Consider the following 19,361-nt stretch of genomic DNA (forward strand, 5'->3'; position numbering starts at 1 on the left):
TTACGAATGCACATGTTGAACCTTCTTTTCCGACAATTTTCCGTTTTTTACAACCCACCTGTTTATGACAACGAACATGCGGCATATCTGCCTTCCATTTCTTTTGTTCCATCAAGAAATTGTCCTTTAGCCTGGGCATGGTGATGCTGTGACGCTAGATAATAACGATCCGATTTCAGTTCGAAGATTCGGTAGCCATACCGTACTAACAATATCCGTAAAAATCGTTGTTGTGTGACCCAAATTAATTATCTTAATTTTTCTGCCACTAAAGTATAGCCAGACATTCTCTCTCTGTCGTGCTTAATCCAACTAACTTTTTTCCAATTTTCGGGAAGCGTAAGCGACTAGCTTTTTGCTGACGTCATGCTTTATGGCCAGAAGCATAATAAACGAAGGTTGCCAGGTAAGTTCGTTTCGAAACAGCTTGATACCGGAGCATTTGTCATCAAATGTTTTAGGCTTTTAAATTACCGTGGGATGCACTGCATTCCACGGTAATTTAGCTTATTTTTTATTACAGTATTTATTAATAAAATCATGCAGCGGACCACAAGTTTTTGAAAAACCTGGAAAAAAGCATCCACAAATCGAGGTCAAGCCGATGGACCGAGCCAACCGGGTGTAATCCTACGTAATAAGAAACATCTCCGCAGCTAATTTTTTGCTGGGTATTGCGAGACACCCTTGGACGATATGATAAAACCCCAGACACTTTCACGACGGCACAGAGAATTTTGATTTTCTACCGATGATCGTAAAATTCGCTTCTCGAAGATCTCAAAAATCGCACTTTTACTATTAAACAAAAGCGTGCTGTAAAACAATTGTAAAGCAGACTAGCCACACGCATGAAATGCTCGCTATCCTAAACGCTAACTGGTTCTGCGGGGTTCAATTGATGGGCATTGTAGGATGAGGCCTATTCAACCTCATACCTATGTAGCCTTGCAGTAAGGCTGGGTCCGGAGTGTTGAAAGACATAAGGATGTCGGTGAGCATAGTCAGAAAGGGGGACACGGAGCTTACATCCCCTGCCATGGAAGGCCAAGTGGTGTGCCACCAGCCAGGTGCCGTCCTGGGCAGCTGTTCCCATCGGTAATTGCTGGTAGGCATTCAGATGTTGTAGAGCTTGGTTCGCTCGGTGTCTGCATTATGCAATCCTTGAGGACGTGCTTTTCATAAAATCTTCTGAAATATATTTGCGCCTGGTGAAACTGATCCGAGGACCGAAGTAAGCGCTAACAATATATCAAGCGCAAAAGTATAGCCTGCTTGAAATTTTCTAACGAAAACGAAATGGATAAAGGTATTTCTATCAACGGTTGTTGGTGGCGTGTTCCAGTTCCATGTTCATCCGAAAAATAGCTTGCGATATCTTAGATAATGTATTGAAAATTTTTTTTACGATAGCCGTTTTTTGAAGGCCTTTTCGCTAACGACTAGAATTACTTCCACTCCCGTGATGCATCTAAAAGATACAAAGTCTCTTCCTCTTCCGGGTTGCAGGACACAATACAGAAGGCCGTTCCATATTTCACCAATGCTCTGCGGGCGGCTCCCATGCGGCTATCTGCTGTCCGTTGGCTACTAGGATTGCGGTGTCCTCCACAGAGCTGCGAAGTCAATCCATTCGTAGAATGACACGCTGGCGCGGAGATTTACAGGCCGACACTGGGCTAAAATGGGTGGCTTTGGAAGATGTTCTGCGCGAGGGTGACGTGGTAGAGGTCCAGAAGCCGCAAGGAGCGGTGAACGGTCGCCAATGGAAAAGTGGTATCCGCAACGCTATATACGACAGACAATGCAGCGTGCATGCCGTTTCTAGTGTAAACCCGCCTTCTGTAGATTGCAGACTGACAGATGATACTGATATGGCCTATTAGCAGGAAATGCGCAAACAATACCCTTGCTCAAAAGATAGTTCACGGCCAATACTTTGTTGTACTTGGCAGCAACAGGTTTTCTTGATCGTAGAAAAGCTCGTATCCTCCTTCGAATTGGACAAAACTGGTTGGGTAGGTGTGCTCTGCGAAAAGCTGGTATACATGGCCCAATTTCTCCCGGATTCGGGCACTGATCTCCTGTTCCTTTTTCGAACCGGTGACTGAAATGTATGACTGAAAAATGGATTAATATAGTTAGAACAAAGATCACCTAGCCGTGGCACGGCAGCCATTTGGCAATGCTAGTTTAAAGGCCGAGGCAGGGTCGTATAATACGGCAAGCGCCATAACGATCACTCATTCCCAGTTACGTAAGTATGATTCGACCAATAAAGTTCGGAAGATTACGTACACCATATGCAACTGAGGTACAATAACATTACTCAAATACGACTTTGACTAGTGCCAAACTTACTTCAACCCGCACAGATTCCAAAGCAGGAGATAACACATTAACTGCTGTCAAATTTAAAAAGAAAATCTAGTATCTGCGATAAGACTTTTGCGCACGTATCTGTCACTAATCTCCATGCTATGATTAAGAGAAAAAAATGAAAATTGTTCCCACCAGTGATAACGCATACGAGATTGGAAGTGAACGTCAGATCTGAGAGCGTCGTGAATGTTACATTCGTATTGTCCCTGTCATAGACAACGGAACACCAGAATTTCAAACCTAATTGCAAAAATCATTCTAATATAACGTCTAATATTTATTTGAATTTTTAGTGTGCAGTAATTTTACTGTGTTGATTAAGCGTGACTAGTTGCTGTTATAATTAGTTCACAAATTTTCGCGCGATTCATATGCTCATTAGTTAACCTAGCAATTTACGCTAAACAATTATTAATTAACACCGTAATCGACTGCTATAATTAGTTCATCACGAATTTCTGCTAATTAGTAAGTTTATAATAATTAATTAAATCTGTTAAATTACGCTTTATGATATCATCCCATAAAGAAAAACGTCTGTTTGGACTATAAACTGAATCTTTTTCGGTTGTTTTAAAAAGCAACAATATCCAAAAAATATTCAAAGAAGATCAGAGTCGAAATATACTCTTGCCAGCGTTTATTCAATAGTTTACCATTAGTAAATAAGTATTATACTTTAACCGACCACGGGAGCCGTGCAGCGATTGAAAAGGTATTGGTACAATGTTCAAACAAAGGGCCCCGCACGAAGTTCGCGTACAGCCCATACGCGCGGCGCGTAATACTTGACTGGCATTGCGCACTGTGATCGAGCACTGACTGGTAGAAATTTTGAACCTTCTTTGTTTCATTTCACTTTCTCGAACTTTCAATTTATTCATACAGTACTTTTTTCAGACTATTTTCTTCCTTTTCGTCTGAAACAATATAGTTATTTTCTTATTTCGGCCTTTTTTTCACTTCAAAATGGCAGGCGAATTGGATTGGCAGAACGGTGTTGGTACTGACATTATGCGCGGTCCCAATCAGGGGAACCTGAACAATCTGGCCGTCATAGTGGATCGCAGCGCGGAGTTATATCGGGATATCCCAATCACCTTGGAAAACCTGGAGGTCGCTCCTGCCTTGGATATCCATTATTTGCGCATTATGGAGGCACTGGCAGTCGCGTGGTAGGATATCTGTTCGCTCAAGTTATCTTAAAATTGTTAATTTATATGCACAAAGTTTGTTTGCAGCCACGGGGATATCCCGACGATTGGCAAGGAACTGCACTCTGCTATCGTGCTGGAACGCTGGGATTACCACGACATCGTCAGCCTCGGAGGGTTTCTCAAGCGATGGCGAGTGAAGGAGGAAGTCATTAAAGGCATCATGCTGCCAGGTGGATTGCGCTGGCGCACAGGAAACGACCATTTCCGCGTGGTCTTCATAGACGCATTTTTGCGCCCCTTTGCAGTTGGCGCGGACCGTGACGCGGAGGTACATAAAAACAAATTTACACTTTTTTTATTAACATTTAGGGAACAACATCATGGGGACAAATTTACCACTGACTGGAAGAATCGGATAACTACTATTTTGTAACACTATTCTATTGTACCGCGTTATTATTGTTTGGATATCCACGGAAACGTAAACGTGTGTTCGAAATTAGGGTGGCTTCGCAAATGAATTTTTTGTTTAGTTGTTTATGCGATTGGCTCTTCACTGCGGAATCCCATAGTTGGCGAATGTCGTCAATAAATTCTCCCCGAAAGCGGCTGTTGTCGAGATCTTAAAATCTGTCCTATAGCGTCTGCCAGAACAGCATGTGTCGGTTCTGGAGGCGGCGGCGGTGGTCGAATGACTGTAACATTCTTACGTTTTTTATCCGGCGGTTGTAGACCTAAGTCTTTCACGGAGACGCCCGAGACGGCGCTCATACGTGTACGATTCGTATCGGCTAGTGCATAACGCGGCACATTTAGTCCAGCTATTTCCACAATTATTTCCCTACGGACTAATTCGTGGACAGCTTCCAAAATCAGAGGAAACTGTTGCGCGGCAGCGACAAGTCGCATCGGCATAGCTAGCGTAATATAATTCGCTATTTCGGCGACAGACGAACCAAGTCTGTTATTGATATCGTGAATAGCGATAGTAACGGCTTCTCTAAAGCTAACACGGACAGACAACGAGCAGCAGCGACAGACAACGAAACTCAAAAAAGGCGTACCAACTCCCAATTGGCTGGGCTTAGATGTAAGTCGATTTCTGCTCGGAGTCTGTCGGTGGGCGTTGACGAAAACCGTTACCAAGATGGGCGTACCTTTAACGGGTCTAAGCGACGCCCAGTTACAGACAAACATCGTGTTTCTACGACGTTGTTTGGTGGGTCCGCATTTTGAGTTAGGTCGAGGATGCCCACCGCCAATAGCAAAATTCGAAACCCCGTGGTACGGCTTCAGTACTTTGGCTGGCAAGAAAAATCGAAGTGAATTTTCTTTTCTGATTATACGGCTTTTCCAGTTTATCCTTTACACTGTTTTTACAGTTTTACGTTTTTTGTTTTTGATAAATGGAGTTTTTCTTTGTTAAGTTATGATATTTATTCGATAGCTCATGGCTGTTGACATTCCTGCAGAGAAGCCTGTTTACTGGGATCCCAGATACATTTGCTTTGGCATTGTTTATACTATGGATATATGTGCTTTGATCCAGTGCACATCTTGATATTCAGTAGATTTGGGGCAATGGGACCTGCAAGACGACCAAGAAGCAGCTAAAAAGATAATTAAATCTCTTTAGCTTTCTTGGGCAATTTGCGGAACATTGTTGAATGCCATGAGTTATGAAACAGGGAACCCTGCTTGGCTGGTTACCCAGTCGTAGCTGATGCTTAGATTAGACAGCTTAGTGCGCTCTGCAACTTCTGATTTTCAGTGCTTAATCTGGCTTGATACTCGACTGCCAGTGACATCGCTGGACAGCCGTGTACGGTAAGCAAAGGATTAAATTTTTAAATCTTTAATTCCAGAATCTGAGGAGATGGGATTATCGTTCTGTATTTTCTACCACGAATGATGTGCAACATTGTGGCAGCGCAGCGGGTTCCCGCATGATCTGGCTACCCAGACGTATTTTAAGTCTGCTTATTGTTATTGTACGACGTTATTCACTTTGGAATTGTTATAAAATTATCGATAATCCGTACTGCAACTCCTTTTTTTCTGCACACCAAACGTTTAAACCTGCATCGTCATTTACGGCAAAATGCTGTGGCAGAACTTAGAAAGCACTAGGCAGCGGAGGTTTGTAATTTTGTATTGAAGTCTGTGCGTCACGGCTGTTGTGCGCACGCGGTTGGGTTTAGCCCGTACATACATACATGCAAGACATGCAATCGGGCGCGGTTTTGCCTACTTTGTATGTATGTGCACGGTAAAAATTGATGTAAGTATGTCCCTGATGCGCCTATGCGCAATTGGTACAATTATTCCCGGCTGCATCGACGGCGGTAGTGGGGTATCTGCTGGTCCCACAATTAGCGTATGTCTCTGATCACCAATGGTGATTCGAGCTAAATTCATCTGCGGACCACCAGGTACCACAGGCGGATACGGAGTGATAACCGGCGTTTCTGTGAGACGAATCTCATGCGGCACTGGGTAATTCAATCGAATCACACCGTGATCTGATGTCGGCTGTGGTTCTTGCACATTTTGTGCCGGCTGAGTAAACAACGGTTCACTCCGTGATACGTTTAAATTAATCGGCAATAATGGTACAGGCGCCGGTGTTGTCACCGTGCGAGCATTCCGCTGTACTACGGCTACATTTTGAATCGGCTGAATATTGGGTTCGGCTGCTTGAATATTCTGCAAGTTTTCCGGCGATTCTTCCGGCGGAAAATTCTCGCCATCGTCTTCCTGCATTCGACTTATCAATTCATGTAACGGATCATAATTGATAATGGTTACAGGATCGGTTTGGGCAGAACGAGAAACTCGAACTGTCCGTATTTCAACCGGCTCATCGTCTGATTGGGCATTTGCCACAACATTTAGACGGACTGTGTTCGGCGGCGTACGCGGCGTTAGGCTGTTACCTGATCCCGGCGGACGCTGCGGCTGACGTTGGCCTTGGCCTTCCATTCCGACTTCGCCTACAACACAGTAAGCCCGGTGAGTTGTACGGCACATTAATTACATGAATAATTCGAAAATTAATCCAGTAATTAATCATAACGGCCAATCACTAATAATGTCAAGATTAATAGTGAAAGTTCTCCAGACTGGAGCGGCTAGTAGATATTTCGACAAGAGGTATGGACCACACAATTAGTGGGGATTTATTCGGCGGGAGGTACGAACCTCACGGTAGTGGAGACATCGTTGGCAATTAACGTACATGTACGTATCCGTTTTTGTTACGGCGCACATGTAATTTGAGTTTATTTGGCTTCTTCTTATTATTTTTACGGCTAGTATCTTCGACAACCACATCCTCGGGTTCCCACTGGTCATCGTCAACGACGACGTCGGCGTTATTCTCAACAGTATCGTCTGTGGCTTCAACAGCTTCTACTGTGTCGGCCGGTATGAACGGCTCAGCGTTCACATTTAAATCGTTTTCGGCAGATTTCGGCAGGGAGATCGTACTGGTTATTCCCTTACGATTCTTTTCAGTAGTATTGTAGCGTTTGAGACGCTCGCAATTCACGATGCGAGTTTCTCCCGGCTTATCTTTATTTTCGATTTCGACGGCATTGGTATATGTGAATGCCTCGTAAAGGTCGGCTTCACGCTTAAGCCGAGCAAGTGCCATGTCGGTGAAACCGAGTTGCACTTCCTTGGACACATAGTGTCTAAAGCCGGAATCAAAACCGATCCGGAGAGAATCTCCGCGATTCAACAATATCCGAAGCCGCAAACTGAGAAGGATCTTCGATCTTTCCTCGGTTTATGTAACTACTACCGTAAGTTCGCTAAGGACTTCGCTAGCCGAACCCGAGCCATGTATGGCTTACTAAAGGGTGAAATTGATGTCAAGAATAAGTGGACAGCCGAACATGACGCCGAATTTGTCGATTTAAAAAACGCTTTGATAAATGCGCCGGTTTTGGTCAAATTTGACCCAAATAACTGAAATAAGCCGACCGTTATTGAGTGCGATGCTAGTACGATAGGGATAGGAGCTATCCTACATCAGGATGGTCACCCGATTGTATGTGCTAGCAAACTCCTAACCGAAGCCGAACGTAAATATCCGATTACCGAATTGGAATGTATGGCAGTGGTATTCGCATGCCGTAAGTTCCGACACTCTATCGAATAATCACATTTCTATGTGCAGACCGACCATCAGGCGTTAACAAATTTGTTACGTTCTGTGTCGAGAAAAGAAGGCTTGAACGGGCGCCTTACCCGTTGGGCACTTCAACTGAGTAGTCACAAAATGACTATCCAGTATAGGCCGGGTAAACAATGCGATAATGCCGATGCTTTGAGTCGCCATCCAGTCGGACCACCGGTTGAGACCGCCGACGATGACGACTGGGATGACATGAAAGATCGGAAGTTTAGTACTCCGACCATTCGATTCGTCACTATTACCGACCCAGCCGATCATGATGAAGATAAAGATAATTTTAAATATTATCGAGCCGAACAGGAAAAGGATCCTGTAGTCGAAAAGCAATTCATGCTCTTGAGGGCCGAGCCGCAAGTACTCATTTGATCAAACGCGATCCATACTTTGAGTTATGGAATGGCGTTTTGTACCGATTAACCGAAAAAGACGGCCGCCTTGATCGACGGTTCGTCCTGCCGAAGCATATGCGTGTCGATATAATGCATGCTATGCACGATACACCGGCTAGTGGACATTTGGGTCCACTAAAGACGTACCAAGCAATTGCGCTTCGTTAATATTGGGACGGCATGGTTGCCGATATCGATAAGTACGTACGCAATTGTTATTTGTGCCAACACCGTAAAACCAAACGGAAGGCACCGCCGGGTAAGCTACAACAAATAGCTATCGGAGCCCCGTGGTTCCGAGTACAAGTCGATTTGAAAGGACCTTTGCCGATTACCCCAAGAGGTAACACATATATAGCCGTCGCTATTGACGAATTAACTAAGTTCGTAATAGCTAAACCGATTCCTAATGCGAAAAAGGAAACTGTCGCTAGTTTCCTTATTCATGACGTATTTCTGCCCCATGGCACGCCGCATATTTTGAATACCGATCGTGGAACTCATTTCCACAATAACCTTCTTGAAGCGATCAATCATCGCTTGAAGATCCAGCATCATTTTGGTGCTGCCTACCATCCGATTGGTAGAGGCTTAGTCGAACGTCAAATGCAAACTATTGCCGATTCGTTGGCAATTTACGCCGCCGACGGACGGGAAAAGAATTGGGATACCATTCTCCCGTTCGTAATAGCCGCTAAGAACCGAGTATAGAATAAAATTATTCATATGTCGCCGTACTATATGTTGTACGGACGTGAACAAGTTATTCCAGCCGATACGGTCACTAGGACCAATATACCAGCCGAACATGCGTCGATAGCTGAATACATGGTCGAATTTCGCCATAATTTAGCGCGAGCGCATGAGCTAGCCGAAATCTACATGAGAGAGGAATTTATTAAATCGGCCGAACGTTTTAATAAGAAACGTCGGGAAGACGATTATCAGATCGGTGAACTAGTTCTTCTAAAGCGAGAGAAGAAGAGTGGTGAAACCGAATCTTTTCGAGATAAATTCGGAGGTAGATGGGAAGTCACCGGCTTTCCGCATTAATCAGATTTTACGAATCAAATCGTCAAAATCCTTTGCGGCTACAATGATATCGTCTAAGTACGCAAAGATATTCTCATTTCGTACTCCTACAAGAGCCTTATTCATGGTCTCCTGGAATGTTGCCGGCCCTTTACATACGCCGAAGGGCATGCGTAAAAATTCGAAAAGACCGTCCTGCGTGATGAACGCAGGCTTTTCAATCGAGTCTTTGGCCATTTGTATCTGCCAGAACCCGGCATTACAATCGACACATACATAGTATTCATTATCAGCTACGGATGGAAGCAATTCATCCGGTGACGGGAAGGGGTAATTATTCTTTTTTGTTGCGTCGTTCAACTTTATATAGTTGACGCAGAAACGCGTACCGATAGTACCGTCTGGATTCTTCTTAGAAGCCAGCACAACTGGGAAACACCGGTTGCTATTTGATCGGCGAATAATACCTTTTTCGAGCATTTCTTTAACATGCTCTTCGATTATCTCCCGACCTCGCCAAGAGGTACGGTGTGGCTTACATTTAATCGGCGGGAAATCACCCGTATCAATATGGTGCTTTACAATTGTAACGTCACCAAAAGGTCGGCGTTTAGTAGCGAATAGATCCGGATATTCAGTTAATACTTCCTTAATCTTTGCTATTTGTTCGGCTGTCAGCTTAGAGTTAATCTTACGCGTATCGACGGCTTCTTGGATTTCTTGTTGTTCTTCCGGTGTTCGTTCGGCTAATTTAACGGAATTTATTACAGATCTCATCATCTTCTATCTCTTCGTACGGTTCGAGATAACCGATGAATTGACCTTTCTTGATCGACTTTCGGCTATTATGGAAATTGAACAATCCCAGTTCAAATTTCCCATTAGCGGGTCTTACGACACCTTCGATCGGCTTAATATATCTCTCCATGTAAACATGTGGGCTCGGCAAGAACATAAACTTATCGGTAGTAAATTCTTCGGTTGGGTCGAATCGTGCTACTACTGCAGCCATATTTATACCAGGATTGATTAGAATTTTATCGGTAGCGAACACCTTTATCGATTGGAGGCGTGGGCTACGAGAAGTAGATTCAACAGTAGGCGACTCGGAAAACTCCCAAGTCTTATCAATAGCTGTGGGGTCAGTTGACTGATCAGGTTCAGCTGATTCCTTATTAATCGGCGTAGATTCAGTATTTACTACCGGCTCTACATTTGCAATGATTAGGTTTGATGCATCAAATGATTGAATACTGGATAGGGTTTCTTTTAGGTCTGGTACATTATTAGCTACAGTATCGGCAAGATTCGGCTCGTTTGATCCGACATTCGCATTACTACATGCGACATCATCGTTCGGTTGCAATCTACATTCTGTAGTCGGCTCGTCTTTATTAAACTCAATTACGGACGCCATTGGGTGAAAATGTGCCCGAGGCGCTCGGTTAGCTTTAGTTATGCCTTCCATTTCGGTAGGCATATTATTCGGCTTATATTTCGGCTTTAATCGACATTGCAGCTTGACAGCTGACTCAGTTTTTTGTTGAACCATGTCTTCTAAATCAGCTCGCAAAACATATGGTACCATAAATTTGAAGTACTCAAATGCTTCCTTCAACTTCTCTTGTTTCTCTAGCATCAAGAGATACCCGGCTGTGAAAGCAGAATCTAGGTTATTCGCAATTTGTTCGGCTTCCTTAGGACTAATGGCTGAAATCGGCGTACTTTCGTCTCCTAAGACGAGAATATCTTGTCGGGTTTTATGGAACAATTTCGTCAGTTCTTGTACTTCGGATACAAAAACTCGATATTCTTGCCATAACTTAGCAAACAACTTTCTCGGCGGCGGTAGTTTAATTTTCCTTTTACTCGTCGCTTTTGCCACCCGTATCGGAACAATTTCGGCTTTAGAGGTCGGCTTTTTAGGGATATCAATAGCATTAATAGTTGGTTCCGATGCCACGGGTATCGGAACAATTTCTTCAATAGTATTCGGCTATATAGTGTCAATGGTTGATGGTTCGACTGCAATAGTATGGACCCTACGGATCCACTGTAATTCGTTATTACGGACACCATAGTTGGCACCGGCCAAGAAGTCCTGACCTAATAGAACTTTAGTGTCGTCAACAGTCGGCTTGATATAGAAGGAATGGTTGATTAGTTCACCAAATACTTTTACTGGTACCGTGCAGTAGTGGGTTACTAAAAATCCACACATACCACCGATTCCTCTAATGTTTAGCGGCTTAACTAACGGTAGTTTTTCTAGTTTTAATTCGCCGACGAACTCATTCGAGATGAGTGACGTCTCGGCTCCAGTTTCGATCATAACCATAACGGTTGTGCCTACAATGCGTGCCCACACCATTAACGGTGGCGCCCGCTTCGGCTCTTTAGTTGAATCGACTTTAGAATCATCAATATTGATTTCGTTAATAATCGGCTCGTTTAGTTCGGTCGGTTTGGTGATTCGGATACCACTAATAGTTATTATTTCAGTAGTATCCGGCATTTCACCAGGCAACCGGGTAGTACTGCCGGAAGTTACTCCCCGTTGTCGTTTTCCTGGCTACTTGCTGATGTCGCATATTCATTTTGGTTCGGCGGCGGTGAATGTGACGTCGGCCTTGGCCTTGGACACGCGGCTGTGAATTATTACGGGAACGGCTGCCATTACGCGTGCTCGTTCCACTACCGGTTTGACTTCGGCTCCGGAAATCCCGGGCGTACCGGCGACCTCCGGTTACCGGGTCGTAATACGACAAATAGATTGGATTTTCGGCTCGGGGCACGTCTTTAAACTGACATGCCTCAAAGTAGTGCCCGCAGACATAGCACTGCTGGCAGTACTCGAATACTCGACCATTTCTCATTTCTTTCTCCAAACGTGGAGCCCGGTTAGTATTCTCGGGAATACGTCCGGCGTTCTCGGCCACAGCTGGGAACGGTTCGACTGTTGATTATTGTTGTTATTGCCGGCTGGCCTAACATTGCTGTTATTAGCATTACTTGCCGGCCTAATATTACCAGTATCGTTGCCATTATTGGTTCGTCGGCTTGGTCAGCGATTCCCCCCATTAATGGGGCGCGGCGGGCTAGCAGCTGCTGCCGCATAACTCGCCGGCTTCGGCTGGGTCTGTACCGTTCGAACGGTCACAGAGTCGGCATCTTGGTTCTTACGTTTACTGCCGACCGGAATCACATACTTTTCGGGATTACTCGCCGTCAAGTAGCGAATCTTCTCTAGAAATTCTTCCGGCGTACGAGGATCCATGCCCTCGATTTTATCATGCAAGGTTGCATGCGGCTTAATGCCCTTCATTAGAAAGGTCACGAATTGATCCGGCGTACCGGCATACCCGGCCTTATCTCTCAGCGTCATCATCGCTTGAAAGAAACTCTCAAGCGATTCCTGACCTGGTCGGTACGTTCGGTTCGTGAGTTCGGACAACGCATTTACAGAGCGTCTGGTATCTCCGAACCGCGCAACCATTTGGTTACGCCACTCCCGGTACGTAGTCGGCTTATTTGGGGACGTGAGCAGGCCGTTCTACCAGATAACCGCCTCATCCTTCAGGCAGTAGGCCAGTTCGGCTATCTTACGCTCATCGCTTACCATCGGTTTTTTTTTGCGGCTTGTTCAAACTTGATAAGAAAACTATCAATATCTTCCTTACTGCCATTTTACGACGGCCTAGGAACCGGCTGTCGTATGGCATCGGCTAAGTCGGCTTTCCTTAATGGACTATTGGTTCGACTTGTTCGTTTACTTAGCTTACGCAGTTCTTCCCGCAGAGCTTCACAAATTGCCTCTGCCTCCTTATGGGAAACCTGCTGTCGGCTGATATGATCTACTGTCGGGGCCGGGTCCATGCGGGAGTGCATGGGTTCGGGCTGGCCAGCGCGCATTCGCGTAGGCGGCCGTTTTTCATAATCGATTTAGTTTTCGGCGGCAGCTATCATCTGCTGGTGCGTTGCCAACAGGCGGTTGTACTTTTCGGCTAGTATATTGAATTCCGACCGGATTCTCTCACTCGACTCTTGCAGCGTAGAGATCGAAGCGAGTCGGTCGTTCGACTCTGTACTCAACTTTCCGTTCTCTTGTATAGCTTCGAGATACTGATTACGGAAGTTGGTCGACGAATCTTTTTCGGATTTTAGTTCGGCTTTTAGCTGTTTAATTATATTATCCCGTTCAACGACTTTGGCTCCAAGCCCTACAGCAGCTTTATTCGCCTGATTATGGGCGCCCTTGGCAGTCCGTAACTGCTCACTTAAATTGTCTTGGTCGGCGGTCATATCGCAAATCGTTTTGTTACGCTTTGCGATAAGCTGTTCGGCTTTATCAAGTCGAACTCTGAGATCCGAAACTTGATTTTGCAGTTCTACTATTGTATCGGTAGCTTGCATTAACAGGCTGAACCGTGGTCCTTTCTCTCCTGTCGGCTGTAACGGCGTAATTTTTAAGACCGGCGTCAAATCCTTGCCCAAAACCTTATCAATAAGGCTCGGACTGGAATGCGCTTTCGGCATCAACGGTACTACCGTTGTCGGCTCGTCATCGTCTTCGTCCGAGGAGTCAGTCGACTCCTTGGACTCCGGTTCGCTGACATTAATCAGCGATACCGACGATTCGGTCGACGTTGTCGACGCTTTTACGCTGTCGACTCGTTCGACACTCAGTTGTGTCTCTACTTAGATCACAGCCTCGTTTAGGTCTTTAGGGTCCATCGGCGAGGCCGGCTGTTCTACCGCTTCAGGTACCGGTAGATCGGCTAATGGTGCTCTTTTCGGCTTTCTATTATTGGTTTGTAGTACTTGATGTACTACTTCTTCACCACCGGCTACAATCTGTTTTGCTTTCCCGCGGGTAACATTGCGGGCTGCGTTATCATTTATTTCTGTTTCTTTCGGCTGGTTTCGGATTATCCGATCGGCTGTTCGTAAAAGATTACTAGCGAACTGTTTCGCTTTATTGACTGGTGTTCGTTCCATATCGGCGATATTATTGAAATACAACCGGTAATTATGACGATTATACTCTAATAATTGATACGGCAAATTTAGAGGTAACTCACTTTCAACTTCCCACGAATGGGTCGGCGAAAAATCGACCAAGTCAGAGAAAGACTTCCGACCGAATCGAAAAGACGATAAGCGATTAATCTCGGCGATTGTTATTATTTATAATTACGATACACACATTCGGGTCACTATAGCTTTCGGTATGCCTTACTATACAATTGCGACTTATCAGATTGCAATATAATTCGGTGCCGACCAACAATTATTAATAAATGTTGATCGCGAAATTGTACCGTAATTGCGTACGATTTAATTAAATACTTCCACGTACATGTGGACGGCTGGTAGGTCAGTAACCTGACACAATTACCTATTGCTTCCGTGTACGGCTCACTGTCAAATCTGGGGAAGTTCCCAGATTCGTCGGCAATTTTCGATATAATTTCTGGTTTACTGAAATTATTTCGGTAAAATTTCGGCAATTCGAAATAATAATTCAAATAATTATCGACGACAGTCCACTGCAATAATGCGAAGCAGTATCACACACAGACCGGGTTTTTACGCATGCAATATCCCATTAATTTCCTACTTCGACAATTTAGTATTTTTACTAAATAAAACTCTGGTTTTCGGCGATATCAAACAATAGTTTGTTTGATATTATCGGCTACTTTTGTCGAAATTTCCACTATAATTTCAGTGGAATTATTCAACAATTTCGGAATAGTTTATTACATACAGTAATTCTGAAATTGTACGGCTTGATTTTAATTTTATCGGTCAAAATTGGTTCGGTTTTTTTTACAAAAATAATGTGAATTAATTTGCGGCTTAAGGGGGTGAAATTCACGAGAAACTCCCGTTTTATTTTACCACAAAACGGTGACGACTATACAGCAAAACGACGATAAAGTACAGTAGCAATTAAAGCTACTGTACACGGCGAAATTTTAAGTAATTCTAGAGCAATTGCTTCTAGAACTACACGGCAAAATTCTAGAAAGATTCTAGAGATATTCTAGAGTCTTTAAATGATCGAAAACGGCAGTAAATTGCGAAAACGGCAAGAATAAATTGACCGTAAAATGTTGACACATTCACGGTTAACGGCAGTTGAATACGGTAGCTTTTAACAGCTCCCGTTATCGACTGGTAATTTGCGAAAATTAACAATAATCCTCACGGAAAATTGCTCGGCTAAATAGGTCAGAAGACCACGTCGATTTCTGCGGCAAAGCAGATCGGCCTACCTGACAGACGCGACGGGACGATTGACGGTGCGGTGGGTTCGGTGTGCTGCTTTCCGACTGTCGTCCGGAACGCAGAATCTCGAATCCGCTTTGCTGCTCCCTTGCAGAAGAATGGCCAATGTGTGGTCGCTCCTCCGATATGTAGGGATGTCAGCTATCGGTTGGTGGCGAAGAAAAAGCAGCTCCGGTCCTCCGCGATGCGTTGGATGACGTTGCTGATGCTTTCCGGGTTCGCGTCACGGCTGAATCCACACCGCACTATAGCGAGAACGTGGAATCCGGTTCACCGTACAGGAAAATCGGCAGGTGCGCGCGATTAATGACGCACACACGGTGGCAATTCCAAATTAAATTGAAAATTATCGGCTAAATGCGGCGCGCAAGGCAAAGTGCCTGCTAACCGTAAAAGAAAATCCACTACTCAGTACAGGGATACGGGAATCGAACTCGCATCTCCACCATGAAAGTGGCCTGCGACTGCCACACAGAAATGTGCCCATACGCGGCCACAACCAAAAGATCTTTATTGAGAATCGAAGATGAACATTAAAGGCACAAAGCCCGACTCAAAGCACAATATCCCGGATGGGAATACTGCGGTAAAACCAACACAAAGGCGACACTGTGGACAATTCTGGAATTTATTCCAGAATTGGTAGCATGAAAAAAACCCACTGCCAAAGGCAACACGATCGAACACGGCAGACTCGGTGCTGCCCCAAACGTCCAAACGTAACCACTATCCTGGGCGGTGGCACCGATCGCCTAGCAATGTGTGCTGTTTTTGTACTGTTATCCTTCAGATGTTATCGTGAGCTCTTCGGTGGGATTCTGCACACTGTGTGAGGTATGTTAGCGAACCCTTGTTATTTCTGTAAATAGGGATGCGGGATAAAACCGTGTCAGTGCGAGAGGAGGGATTTCAGCTCCTGAAAGAAGACTGCTGTTGCTCGCTGACGGCAGCCGTGCAGCTTGTTAGCTTTGTTCGCAACTGAATTGTAAAGCGTTTTGTCATTCCATATGCTGTTCGGAACTCCACTCGTAAACTTTAATTTTATATTTTTACTTCTGCTTACAGAAGCCATCTTTCCGAAGAAAGAATAGGCCGTGAGCGTCCATTACACAGGCAAGGATTTCGCATTTTCTAAAATACGGCGTAAACAATTCACCCGTCTGTAGCATCACTGTTTTTTGGCCCTTACGTACAGGGAACTGCTCTCCACCGTTAAATATATTCTTACGCTAAAATAACGCGCTCATGGATTAGCTTTGTTTTTTCTTTGATATTTTTTTTCTTATTATAATGACTCGTAAATGTAAAATCCCACCACAAATTTTTCATAATTTAGCACACTGCAAGACGGGACGAAATTTGATTCCTCACAATATCGTGGAAAACCGTTCTTCTTCTACTTTTCAGCTGTGAAAATCAAAACAGGTATGTGCTCACGAGCAAACTAACACGGCGCACGCCGTCAAGTTTCTGCTGTTGACTTGCCACTAAGAGGAGTGGTACAGGGAGAGGATGTATTTATGTTGTCGTAGCCATATGAAAGCCGACCACCGTGCGGCATCTTTGATCGTGTCTCTTTGTATTCACTGATTAATGTTTTGAGTAGAATACACAGACATCCACTGCCAGGAACACCCCAGGGGTCCGTACAGTACCACCTGCCTGTATATACAGTACCACCTGCCTATAATTAACTTTTTAATTACTTTTAATTAAATTAAACAATAGAGTACAGTAATTTACATTAATTTCATTAACTTACGTAATTAATTAGTGGAAACAATAGTTAATTTTCATTTTTTCTAATTAACGAGTTAAGAAATATGAAAATAAATTAAAAAACATACTGAACGAATAAAAAACACACTGTACAAATAAAAAACTTAATTACCGTACTAATTACATATATGTACATATGTACAAGTAAAAAAGCGCGCGCTGTTAGCAGCGCCACCACACCTGAGCGTGCGTGTACGGTGTATGTGTAACTGACGCACAAAGGCTTCTGTCTAGGCTAGCGTCTTGAAGACGCTATGCACACGGCGTAGTTTGGCCAACGCCATATCTTGGCTCCTCAAAAATTCTAAAAATATTAGAATTTACATTTGCGAAAACCCCAACGTTTTCCCGTCATCCCGCCGTACTACTCCTTGGATTTTTGTCCTTCTGCTAAGGACAGTGTACGAGTGTGTGTTTTTTCGCGCCTCGGTTGGTTTTTTCGCGGAATCCGTTGATTCAGGCACTCAAACGTGCCAGTTTGTTTGGAGATCTGCTGCGTCAGCACTGTGGTCCCGTATCGTCTCTCCGCGCGTGTTGTCGCTCAAGTAAGTACTTTGTACTTCTTAAATAATTATAAAAAATATTTTAAAATGTGTGCGGTTTGTTTTTTTTCGTACAATTGTACGACTGTACAGTGTTTTGGCACTGATATCTGCGTTATTTTGCAGATTCCCAGTGTGCGCACCGTCCACCTGCACTGTGTTGCCGTAGTTCAGCTCAGCGTAAGTGCGAAATTTTATAAAAATAATTATAAAATATAAAAGCGCGCTTCCCTACGGTTTTTTGTGCCAGATGTGGAAATGCACAGAGGCAATGGTGCTGATATCTGCGACTGTTTTACAGGTATCGCGCCAGCTTTCCCCATCGTCAGCGCAGCACACCCACTGACATTTCCACGTTATCCACAGACTGTAAGTGTAGATAATTTAAATTAAAATAAAACGACCGAGACTACGGCATATTTCGGACAGTTTTGTTCGAAGTGTGTGGCAAATAAGCGAAAGTTCATTTTTTACTAAAAAATACTCCGCAAACACGTGTTTCTCTGTTCGAATCTGTTGCTAATGGTTTATTAGCACTGAACGTGTGTCTCTTGCGCGGTGTTCAGTAAATGCGCTCGGAAAATCAAAAATATAAAAATAAAATAAATAATCTGCGAGAGCAAGCGTTTCTCTGTTCAGACACAATGCTGACGGATTTCTCGTACTGAATGTGTATCTACTGCGCGATCTTTATTGCTTTTTCCGAAAATCTGGAAAATTTTAAAACAAATAATTATGTGCACAGTTCTGACGATGCACCAACACCGTGTTATCGTGGTTGATTACGCTTTTAAAATTTATTTTTATTAAAAATTCCGGCGCTGCTCTTGGTTTGCAGGCGTGTATATGTTTTGGGATTTTGTTCTGTAGGAGCTTCTATCACGAGCGCTTGCTTCCCTGCTGTGCTAGCGACGTTTCCCACGCCTAATCAGTGTGCCGCACCCATCTCCCGGCACTAAACAACACCTCCGTGAGGCGCTCACGGTAAGCAATTAAAATTTCAAAATATTTTAATAAAATCAAGTAAAAATTAAGTAGCTGCACCAACACCGTGTTACCGTAATTTCTTTATCACATCTATAGAAAAATTCGTATGCTGCATGTCATACACACTACGTACTGTACATCATTTACGTACTGTACATCATGTGTATTTTGCGTTAGTACGTATAAAATATCTGGTTTTCGCGCTGTACCAACACCGTGTTGCCGTAATTGACTGCTCTTTTAATAAATATATTTTATATAATATTAATTCAGTGTTGTTGTACGGTCTTTTGTATCCGTATATATGCACACTTTTTATTGCTAATAATATTTCGCTAAATTAATAAGCGCTCTTTTATCACAGATTTGCCCATTATAACGTGCGGTTTTATTTCCGTACCATTTGGACGCCGCGAACTGGCCATACCGACAGTAGTAAGTTTAAATAAATAAAGAAAAAATCTAGGAATAGTGTTATGCGCTATCGTGTGCTTGTGGTGTACGTGCCTGTGTGTTTGCTCGCAATAATTGCGCTGAATAATTTCAATAAATTATTATAACAATATAGCAAAATACTAATGTTAAGGGTAAAATATTA

Source organism: Paramacrobiotus metropolitanus, unplaced genomic scaffold (genome assembly GCF_019649055.1).
Source record: "Paramacrobiotus metropolitanus isolate TYO unplaced genomic scaffold, Prichtersi_v1.0 Parri_scaffold0000250, whole genome shotgun sequence".
Classification (NCBI taxonomy): Eukaryota; Metazoa; Tardigrada; class Eutardigrada; order Parachela; family Macrobiotidae; genus Paramacrobiotus; species Paramacrobiotus metropolitanus.